Raw genomic sequence first — 12,181 nt, forward strand, 5'->3', positions numbered from 1 at the left:
ATTCAATATGATCATGGCTGATCATCCAATTCAGTATCCTGTACCTGCCTTCTCTCCATACCCCCTGATCCCTTTAGCCACAAGGGCCACATCTAACTCCCTCTTAAATATAGCCAATTAACTGGCCTCAACTACCTTCTGTGGCAGAGAATTCCACAGATTCACCACTCACTGTGTGAAAAATGTTTTTCTCATCTCGGTTCTAAAAGATTTCCCCCTTATCCTTAAACTGTGACCCCTTGTTCTGGACTTCCCCAACATCAGGAATAATCTTCCTGCATCTAGCCTGTCCAACCCCTTAAGAATTTTGTAAGTTTCTATAAGATCCCCCCTCAATCTTCTAAATTCTAGCGAGTACAAGCTGAGTCTATCCAGTCTTTCTTCATATGCAAGTCCTGACATCCCAGGAGCTATCATTCACCATAATCCTCACCACCCATCTGTGATACTTAACTGAGTTACATACTTCCCATGTCACCACCTCTCTGCTACTGATAATTTAAGTGTCCTTTCCCCACAAATCACAAAACCAGAAACAAACAAATGAACATGTCAACATTGTTACATATGCTTTCAAGGTCAAAAGCATTCAACCAATGACCAATCAACATTGTGCACTCTCTTTATGTCCACAGCCTCCATGGGTGTCTTTATGTTGCTCCATGCAAAGGCCATTAGACAGAAGTAGAGCTATAAACAGGGTCCCGACCTGCAAATGTAAGTTATACATGTCCTCCAGAGATACTGTCTGACCCGCTGAGTTACTCCAGCATTTTGTGTTCTACACAGGAGTCCAGCATTTGCAGTTCCTTGTGTCAACAGAATATCCTTTATTGAAGACAGTAACTCTCCTGTACAGTAGTGTCTGGTGCAATATATCAAGATTTCATCATGTGGTGCACTCGGTCGTTAAAAATGCCCATAAATAATACATTATGCTCCTCCCCTTCGAAAAGAAAATGTATCCTGTTAACTAATTAGCTAAAATCATAGAAACATAGAAACATAGAAAATAGGTGCAGGAGTAGGCCATTCGGCCCTTCGAGCCTGCACCGCCATTCATATGATCAGGCTGATCATCCAACTCAGTATCCTGTACCTGCCTTCTCTCCATACCCCATATAACCATATAACCATATAAGAATTACAGCACGGAAACAGGCCATCTCGACCCTTCTAGTCCGTGCCGAACACTTATTCTCCCCTAGTCCTATATACCTGCGCTCAGACCATAACCCTCCATTCCTTTCCCGTCCATATAACTATCCAATTTATTTTTAAATGATAAAAACGAACCTGCCTCCACCACCTTCACTGGAAGCTTATTCCACACAGCCACCAATCTCTGAGTAAAGAAGTTCCCCCTCATGTTACCCCTAAACTTCTGTCCCTTAATTCTCAAGTCATGTCCCCTTGTTTGAATCTTCCCTGCTCTCAGTGGGAAAAGCTTATCCACGTCAACTCTGTCTATCCCTCTCATCATTTTAAAGACCTCTATCAAGTCCCCCCTTAACCTTCTGCGCTCCAAAGAATAAAGCCCTAACTTGTTCAACCTTTCTCTGTAACTTAGTTGCTGAAACCCAGGCAACATTCTAGTAAATCTCCTCTGTACTCTCTCTATTTTGTTGACATCCTTCCTATAATTAGGCGACCAAAATTGTACCCCATACTCCAGAATTGGCCTCACCAATGCCTTGTACAATTTTAACATTACATCCCAACTTCTATACTCAATGCTCTGATTTATAAAGGCCAGCACACCAAAAGCTTTCTTTACCACCCTATCTACATGAGATTCCACTTTCATGGAACTGTGCACAGTTAGTCCCAGATCCCTTTGTTCACCTGCATTCTTCAATTCCCTACCATTTACGATGTACGTCCTATTTTAATTTGTCCTGCCAAGATGTAGCACCTCACACTTATCAGCATTAAACTCCATCTGCCATCTTTCAGTCCACTCTTCCAACTGGCATAAATCTCTCTGTAGACTTTGAAAATCTACTTCATTATCCACAACCCCACCTATCTTAGTATCATCTGCATACTTACTAATCCAATTTACCACACCATCATCCAGATCATTGATGTACATGACAAACAACAGTGGACCCAACACAGATCCCTGTGGCACCCCACTAGTCACTGGCCTCCAACCTGACAAACAACCATGCACCATTACTCTCTGGCATCTCCCATTCAGCCACTGTTGAATCCATCTTGCTACTCCACCATTAATACCCAACTATTGAACCTTCTTAACCAACCTTCCATGAGGAAACTTGTCAAAGGCCTTACTGAAGTCCATATATACAACATCCACTGCTTTACCCTCATCAATTTCCCGAGTAACCTCTTCAAAAAATTCAAGAAGATTAGTCAAACATGACCTTCCAGGCACAAATCCATGTTGACTGTTCCTAATCAGACCCTGTTTATCCAGATGCTTATATATATTATCTCTAAGTATCCTTTCCATTCATTTGCCCACCACTGACGTCAAACTAACAGGTCTATAATTGCTAGGTTTACTCTTAGACCCCTTTTTAAACAATGGAACAACATGCGCAGTACACCAATCCTCCGGCACTATTCCCGTTTCTAATGACATTTGAAATATTTCTGTCATAGCCCTGCTATTTCTACACTAACTTCCCTCAATGTCCTAGGGAATATCCTGTCCGGACCTGGAGACTTATCCACTTTTATATTTCTCAAAAGTGTCAGTACTTCCTATTCTTTGAATCTCATAGTTTCCATAGCTACTCTACTTGTTTCCCTTACCTCACATAATTCAATATCCTTCTCCTTGGTGAATACCGAAGAAAATAAATTGTTCAATATCTCCCCCATCTCTTTTGGCTCTGCAGATAGCTGTCCACTCTGACTCTCTAATGGACCAATTTTATCCCTCGTTATCCTTTTGCTATTAATATAGCTGTAGAAACCCTTTGGATTTACTTTCACCTTACTTGCCAAAGCAACCTCATATCTTCTTTTAGCTTTTCTAATTTATTTCTTAAGATTCTTTTTACCCCCTGATCCCTTTAGCCACAAGGGCCACATCTAACTCCCTCTTAAATATAGCCAATGAACTGGCCTCAACTACCTTCTGTGGCAGAGAATTCCAGAGATTCACCACTCTCTGTGTGAAAAATGTTTTCCTCATCTCGGTCCTAAAAGATTTCCCCTTTATCCTTAAACTGTGACCCCTTGTTCTGGAATTATATTACACTAACCAATCTAACTAGACCGTTGCGTCCCAGTCACACGGGAGGCCTGGTCCCCCAATGCAACCCATTCCTCAATGCAATATTCCACCCCTCACCCGTTCCCCCAACACAACCCGTTCCCCCAACACAATATACCACCACTTACCCATAGCCCCTAACTGTGCAGGCACAGCTCATTTCCCCTCATTCCCGAGCACCCCCTTCCCCTCCTCTTCATCTGTGGGAGGGGAGGAGGGGTGTGTATGGAACGGGGAGGTTTAGGAGGGGGAGAGGGTGGTGTGGGAAGAGGGTGGTTTGGGGGAGGGGAGGTGTGGGAGAGGGGGGAGTGTGGTGGGGGTGTGTGGGTGGGGGGAGTTGTGTATGTGGGTGGGAGGGGTGTGGGAGAGGGAGGAGGTGGGATGTGGGAGGGGGGTGTGTGTGGGCGGGGCTGTGTGTGTGGGCGGGGGTGTGTGTGTGGGCAGGGGTGTGTGTGTGGGGGGGATCTGGGTTGGATCTCTGATGCTGGTCTGCAGCTTGGGGCGGGGCTGCTGCTTGGGGCTGGGCTGCTGCTTGGGGCTGGTCTGCAGCTTGGGACGGGGCTGCAGCTTGGGGCTGGGTTGCAGCTTGGGGCGGGGCTGCAGCTTGGGGCGGGGCTGCTGCTTGGGGCGGGGCTGCAGCTTGGCGCGGGGTTGCTGCTTGGGGCTGGGCTGCTGCTTGGGGCTGGGCTGCTGCTTGGGGCTGGGCTGCTGCTTGGGACGGGGCTGCTGCTTGGGACGGGGCTGCTGCTTGGGGCGGGGCTGCAGCTTGGCGCGGGGTTGCTGCTTGGGGCTGGGCTGCTGCTTGGGGCTGGGCTGCTGCTTGGGACGGGGCTGCTGCTTGGGACGGGGCTGCTGCTTGGGACGGGGTTGCAGCTTGGGGCGGGGCTGCAGCTTGGGGCGGGGCTGCTGCTTGGGGCGGGGCTGCAGCTTGGGACGGGGCTGCTGCTTGGGGCGGGGCTGCAGCTTGGGGCGGGGCTGCAGCTTGGGGCGGGGCTGGGCTGTTTCGGGTCCCTCCGAAAGTCCAGTTGGAAACCTCTGCCAGCCATACTCAGCTCCAGTAAAGACACGATGGCGCGGGAATGGGCGGACCATCCTGGGAGTGACAGGGGAAGAGACTAATCCGCGCGGCACCGATTGGCAGGATAAGAGATCGATCTGCACACGCACAGTATTTATTCTGTTTTTATTAACCGCACTGATGGGAACTGATTGAGAAACAATGTTTTCGTTTCATCTGTGTATGTAAGTACTCAGTTAAAATGACATTAAAGTAAATACTGAATACTGAATACAGTTTTTAAGATTTTTAAACCTCGCTAACTTTTACGACATTCAACCGATCGGAACGAAACTTGGCGCACTCGCAGCACAGGAGAACGGTGAGTGAACTAGCGCTATCGCGAACCACTTTTGCTCAAATAGAAAGACAGCCAAACCGGAAGATAACAAGATCAGAGTTTTAGTTATGTATAGATGTTATATATTTGCAAATAATCATCGTTATATTCAATCAATTGTAATTTGGATCATACATAGTCTTCTTGTCCTCTGATATCTTTTCAACTGCAAAAGTGCATTTGTCATCTTTCAAATATCTAGTCCAGGTTCTGACCAAGTATAATTTACTCAGTCTCCTGTGCCTTAGTTTCCATGACATGCAAAGACAGCACCCTCTCCCACAAATCTACTGCTGGCCTTGTCCTGTAAACAATGGAGTGTACACGCGGGATATATCTAACAGGATTAAATGGCTGCAAATGCATGTGAAGCTTTATGAAGCACAGATCAGATACATTGTGCGGCACTGCTGTCCACCTCTTTCACCAGGGACTCAAGGTTAATGATAATGAAGCAGTGTTCACTCCCTGCCTGGGAGTCATTGTTGTTCACCTCTACAATCTGCACATTGACCTCCAGCAATGAGTAGATTTACCTGTCACATTACTTTTAAGTAGTCCAAACATTACATCAATTAGTGCTGCAAAATTTCATACTCCTGGGATTATCCAACGTTATAATGGTAACGATGGTTTGCTTTGACACCTCCTCTGCACTCCAAGGTGTACAGGGGGAAATTATACCTAAACATCAATGGGACAAATTCCATTTAATGTCAATAATCTTAATTCCTTTGTTAGAATTCTGGGCCAACCATGTAAACATGTGTTTTCCTGAATGTGCCACCAGGTAATTATCAGCTGATATGTCCATAACTTTTATTATCTACCAGACCAAGTGGAACCCGTTGGGTCCCGTCCCGCAACACGGGGGGAGGGGGGGGTGCGGCATCACACGGGAGGGCTGGTCCCTGAACACAATATTCCACCACTCACCCATAGCTCCCAAATGTGCAGGCGCGGTTGACGGGTTGCTGTTGTGACATAGAACATGGAGGCATGACTGTGCAGGCTAAGTGCAGACCCTCTCCCAACGTAAGATTCCATCACTCACCCATTTCCCCAACGCAAACTGTTCCCCCAACGCAATATTGCACCACTCACGCATAGCCCCCAACTGCGCAGGCGAGGCTCATTTATCCTCACCCCCAGCACTCCCTCCTCTTCCTCTTCACCCTCCCTCTTCAATCCCTAGAGAGGGTGGGATGGAAGAGAGCAGGCACGTGCCGTGAGTAATTACTCAAGGTAGGCTGTCAGTCGGCTTTTGTTAAACCGCGCATGCGCAGATTGTTCTCTCCGTAAAAATAAAAAATGAAAATAAAAACAGTAACAATTCAATTTGCCCAAGGCTTCCTAGTCTCCTTTATTCTGAATTACTTAATGGATGGGGGTGAAGGGTGATGGCAGGTGGAGAGATGGTGGGAAAAATGGGAGTACAGGGAAAAGTTGAATCAGTTGTCATCTAATTGAATGACAACACTTGTTCAAGGGACCAATTGGGGGGAGAGTTCCTTTCACAGCGTGTGGAGAGTCTGTGCCAGGGGTAAAGTTGCAGGGAGGGCAGGAGTGTTGAGAAGGAGGGGGTCGGGGATAATGCCAGTAACTCACTCACTCACCGCTGCTGCGATGCTCTGGGCGCGGAAACACAGCATTGTAGCCAAGGATAGAAGCAGCTCGGGTGGCTGCGAGCGGGAGACGGCGGGGGAGGGAGAGGGAGGGGGTTAGAGAGGGAGGGGGTAGAGAGGGAGGGGGGTAGGGGGAGGGGGTAGAGAGGGTGAGAGTGAGGTTAGATTGGGAGGGGGCATCTCCCTCCTCCACCCCCACATCTCCCTCTACCACCCCACTCCCCACCACATCTCACTCTTAATTTCCCTCATCCTCCTCCCGTCACTCCCATTCCCTGCACCAGGACCTACCCAGGTCATAGAGCAGTGCCAGGGCCTGGAATTCAGCACGATTCTCGTACTCGGCCCGGCCTTGACTTGGTTCCAGCGGCGGCTGTTTTTTCGACCCCGGGCTCGGCTCTCACTCCAGCTCGAGCACCAGGCTCAGCTCCAGCCAGGGCCCACGGCACCACCCTCGCCACCAGGTGTCGGGTGCCGGCAGCGGTTGCCACGCGAGTGCGCTGGTGTGCTCCTCCCTCCCGGAGTGTCGTGTCCTGCCTTGCGAGTCCATTCTGATGTTATTCGGGTTTTTTTTTAAACTTTAAACGATTAAAAAGTGTACAAATATAGGTAGGAATCTGAAGGGAAGATGTTTATCGACTCGACCTAAAAAATGTGAGTGGAATGTGTGAAAATGGGAAGGCTGTGGCCTAGCGCTTGGTAGGAAATAGGGAAATAGAAATTGGCACACACACAGACAGCCACAAACAAGACGAAGAGTTTTAGTAATAGCAGACAGACAGACAGACAGACAGACAGACAGACAGACAGACAGACAGACAGACAGACAGACAGACAGACAGACAGACAGACAGACAGACAGACAGAGGTCAGGATCACTTTCTAGTTGGTGATAGGATAGTTCAGTTGCCTGATAACAGCTGTGAAGAAACTGTCCCTGAATATGGAGGTATGCATTTTCAAACATCTGTATCTCTTGCTTGATGGGAAAGGGGAGAAGTGGAAGTGACCGGGATAAGACTCATCCTTGTTTATGCTGGTGGCCTTACCGAGGCAGCGTGAAGTGTAGACAGAATCCATGGTTTTAACTAATTCCCGGTAGTAGCAATGAGAGGAGAGCATAACCATGTTTTCCTTTGATGATATCAACTGTCAATCTGAGACAGCGCTTCCTGTAGATCTCTTCAATAGTGGGGAAGGCAATACCCATGATGCACCAGGCAATGCCCAGCAGTGTACAGTTTTGCATTAGTGCTCCTGTCACCAAATTCCGATCAAATCAATAGACCAATGCGAGTGTAATGCAGCTTTAGTGTACGCTCAGACAAGTCCAACAGTGAATACCATTTACTTCAAATAGCCCCTCCAACACTATTATACCCGGTCATATTATACAGTTCCTTCATCTTCACGGAGTCAGTATTTTTACCTTTCCAGTATGAAATCAAAATGAAGGAATATATATCTTAGTTATAAAATGCTGGGGTAAATCAGCGGACAGCATCTCTGGAGTGAAGGAATAGGTGATGTTTCGAGTCGAAACTCTTCTGCAGACTAGTCTGAAGAAAGGTCTCGACCAGAAACGTCACTCATTCCTTCTCTCCAGAAATGCAGCTACTCTAGCATTTTGTGTCTTACTTCAGTTTTAACCAGCATCTACAGTTCCTTCCTACACATAAATACAGTGACTAGTGGGGTACCGCAAGGCTCGGTGCTGGGACCGCAGCTATTTACAATATACATTAATGATTTAGATGAAGGGATTAAAAGTAACATTAGCAAATTTGCAGATGACACAAAGCTGGGTGGCAGTGTGAACTGTGAAGAGGATGCTATGAGGATGCAGGGTGACGGACAGGTTGGGCGAGTGGGCAGATGCATGGCTGATGCAGTTTAATGTGAATAAATGTGAGGTTATCCAACTTGAAGGCAAAAACAGGAAGGCAGTTTATTATCTAAATGGAGTCAAGTTGGGGAAAGGGGAAGTACAACAGGATCTGGGGGTCCTTGTTCATCAGTCAATAAAAGTAAGCATGCAGGTACAGCAGGCAGTGAAGAAAGCATGTTGGCCTTCATAACAAGGGGAGTTGAGTATAGGAGCAAAGAGGTCCTTCTCCAGTTGTACAGGGCCCTAGTGAGACCACACCTGGAGTATTGTGTGCAGTTTTGGTCTCCAAATTTGAGGATAGCTTGCTATTGAGGGAGTGCAGCGTAGGTTCACCAGGTTAATTCCCGGGATGGCGGGACTGTCATATGTTGATAGAATGGAGCGGCTGGGAATGTATACTCTGGAATTTAGAAGGATGAGAGGGTCTCTCATTGAAACATATAAGATTATTAAGGGTTTGGACACGCTAGAGGCAGGAAACATGTTGCCGATGTTGGGGGAATCCAGAACCAGGGGCCACAGTTTAAGAATTAGGGGTAAGCCATTTAGAATGGAGATGAGGAAAACCTTTTTCACACAGAGAGTTGTGAGTCTGTGGAATTCTCAGCCTCAGAGGATGGTGGAGGCTGGATCTCTGGATGCTTTCAAGAGGAGGCTAGACAGAGCTCTTAAAGATAGCGGAGTCAAGGGATATGGGGAGAAGGCAGGAACGAGGTACTGATTGTGGATGATCAGCCATGATCACATTGAATAGCGGTGCTGGCTCGAGGGGCTGAATGGCCTACTCCTGCACCTATTGCCTATTCTCTATTGTCTAAACCATAGTTATATATCAATCTAGAACACGTACTATATGCATGACTATATGGCAGGCTACTTTAATCCTTCAATCAGCCTCTTCTTTTGCTCAATGCCTTCCGAACATAAATGCACTATTAAATGGTATCATTACCAATTAGATATTTTAGAATGGCATAGTGTAAATGCCACCTCAGATTCCTCCCACAATATCTCTGCATCATGAATGCTTAAAACTGTAATGATTTACAGTAAAGAGGCCTTTTAACCCAACAGGCCTTTGCAAGCTGCATGCAAACCAAAAATAAATCTAGCTATCTACATTCTTCCAATTATCTTGTACCATTTGTCGATACTTTCCAAAAATAAATTATGTTGCCTCTTCTTCAATTAATTTCTACAATAAATAACATATTGTATTCCAACATTTCTCTGCATACATAAATTACAGGTCACTTTTCCCTTTTAACTTATTAGTAAAAGTTTTACAGTAAATGTATGCCTTCTCCCAACCAAAGCCATCTTTTTCTATTTTCACCAAGGATTGTTTTTCTCATAGAGTCTTACAGTGTGGAAACAGGCCCTTCGGCCCAAATTTCCCATACGACTGAAATGTCCCATCTACACTAGTCCCACTATACCCATCAGCTATATGCTTCTCTTTATTTTGCAGGACCAAATCAAACAAAATAATACATTTGAGGGACAATTGATCTATATGAAAAAGAAATAAAGTAAAAGATAACTAATATATTCTAAAATTCTATATTGGGATTTTAATTTTTCTGAATTTTTTTGCATTAACCACAATCTAATGCAAATTCCATCTGGTGAAAATTGCATATAAATTACATTTTACAGCATGCGGGGTTTGTTACTTTTCCAAGATGCAATATTTTAATATGTAAGCGCACATTCCAGGATATCCCAGGCAATAGAGGAATTTTGTTGCCAATGTAAACATGCCAATACTGAGCGACAAACATAGGTGCAAATAGGCACGTTGTAATTGTACAGCTTGTACAGCAATATTTATCTTTGGCCCTGAATCAATTTAGTTAATACAGTAAATAAATGTCCAAAGGAAGAAAGCACAATTTCACTGAAAAGCTGTAGTTTGGATACAACATGGTAGGAATATCAACTTCCAAAGTAGTGCCAATTTAAGTAGAAACCAGTCACATAAAAAAAACACATATTTCCACAATATGAAAAGATATTAGCAAATATATGAATAACCTCTATGCATTTTGGAGGATCATTTGAACAGAATTATACTTTTTTTAATCTGGTGTTTAATCTGGTCTGTTTTGTTGTTGTTGTTGTTGTTCTTTGGTCCTGTTTTAGTTAATTTTTGGTTTATTAGGTTGTGTATGTGTGTGGGTGGGGGGGAGAAACATGTTTTTGGTCTCTTCCTTCGGGGGGATGCGACTTCTCTTGTCGTATCCCCCGTCTCCATCTAGGCCTAATAGCGGAGCTGGCGGCCTCGGAGCTGGGGCAGCGTTCCAGCGGCAGCGGTCCGACTCCGGAGCTGTGGTGTTCCGGCGGCAGCGGCGACCCGACCTCGGAGCTGGGGCAGCGGCGACCCGACCTCTGAGCTGGGGCAGCGTTCCGGCAGCGGCAGCGGCAGCGGCGACCCGACCTCAGAGCTGGGGCAGCGGCTGCGGCAGTGGCGACCCGACCTCGGAGCTGGTGCAGTGTTCCGGCGGCAGCGGCGACCCGACCTCAGAGGATCGGTCGCGAGCCCGGTGGACTCGGCCACGGGCCCAGTGGACGACTTGCAGGTCCCAGGTTGGTGACCTGTTCTCCGGAGCTCCCGCAACAACAGCTGCGTCCGCTGGACTGGAGGGTGGCAGCTTCGACCACCCCGGGTCGCGGAGTTGAACCGGCCCGTTCGCGGAGCTCGGATTCAGCCGCGGGACCGACATTACTTACCATCACCCGGCGGGGTCACAACATCCGAAGCCTGGATCGCCTCGGCGCAGAGGGAGAATAAGGAGGGAAGAGACAAAGACTTAAGACTTTTGCCTTCCATCACAGTGAGGAGGTGCCTGGTGAAATCACTGTGGTGGATGTTAATTTGTGTTTATTGGGTGTTTTTGTCATTTTTACTATATGTAGGACTGCAAGGCAACTGAATTTCGTTCAGACCACAAGGTCTGAATGACTATAAAGGCTACTTTACTTTACTTTACAAAGGTATAAGGCTGTGATTTAATCATATTTAAATCCTTACTTGAATGAGGTACATGTTTCACCATGAGCCCGCCTGCATGATACTTTAGTGCAAGGAAGTTAATTTTGTTATAACTCCAGGCTGCTCAGTGGTGTGGCAATTCGATCCTGATTTTGAGTTCTTTCCATGTGCAGTCTGCATATTCTCCCCTTGATGAAATGGATTTTTCCCAGGTAGCCTATTTCCTTAAATGTGTTAAAAGTTCACTCAACGGTTAATTGGCTACAATGTTACCTCTGTGTAATTTGGTCCGTCTGAGTCTCGGGAGTTCCAAGAACTGGCATAGAATTAATGGGCCAAAGGGCCTCTTTCTATTTCATTAGAAGGTATGACGTGCGAGAAATGAAACTTCCAAGGTATTTGGAACTTTATTAAAAGCCGTTTGGCAAACTTTATATTCTCTGTTTACTGTAGCACAACATACTGTCAAAACTTCATTAGATTGCATAATGTCATTTGTGTATGATGTATCAAAGCTAGTTCTGCTTAGTTTTCCTGAATAACAAAATAATTCTTTGAAATACCTCCTTAGCTTACTTTTTAAGAAACATTCTACATTTTCTAAGCGATTAATTCAAAACTTTGTTTTAAGTGAAGGCACTTTGTTAATTTTGTGCCAACACTTTAAAGACCTGGAATGTTTTGAATCTGTTTTAAGGCGTGACAATGTACAGGACATACTCTTCTCTGTCTCAGAACTCCAGGATGTGGCCTTTGCTTACTGTTTCTATGGTTTCACAAGCTTGTTTTACAGCCATTGCCATGGTACTAATATCTCAGTGGCTTGCTTAAGCTAATTAAATTTCCTGCAATGAGAATGTGTTAAAAACTACCACATAGTTTATAAAGTATCTGTTGAAAAGGAATATTTAATTTAGTTTAGCTTAGTTTCAATTAGAGATACAGTGTGGAAACAGGCCCTTCAACCCTCCAAGTCCACACTAACCATTGGTCACCTATTCACACTGATTCTATGTTATCCCACTT

This window comes from Amblyraja radiata, chromosome 3 (genome assembly GCF_010909765.2).
Source record: "Amblyraja radiata isolate CabotCenter1 chromosome 3, sAmbRad1.1.pri, whole genome shotgun sequence".
NCBI lineage: Eukaryota > Metazoa > Chordata > Chondrichthyes > Rajiformes > Rajidae > Amblyraja > Amblyraja radiata.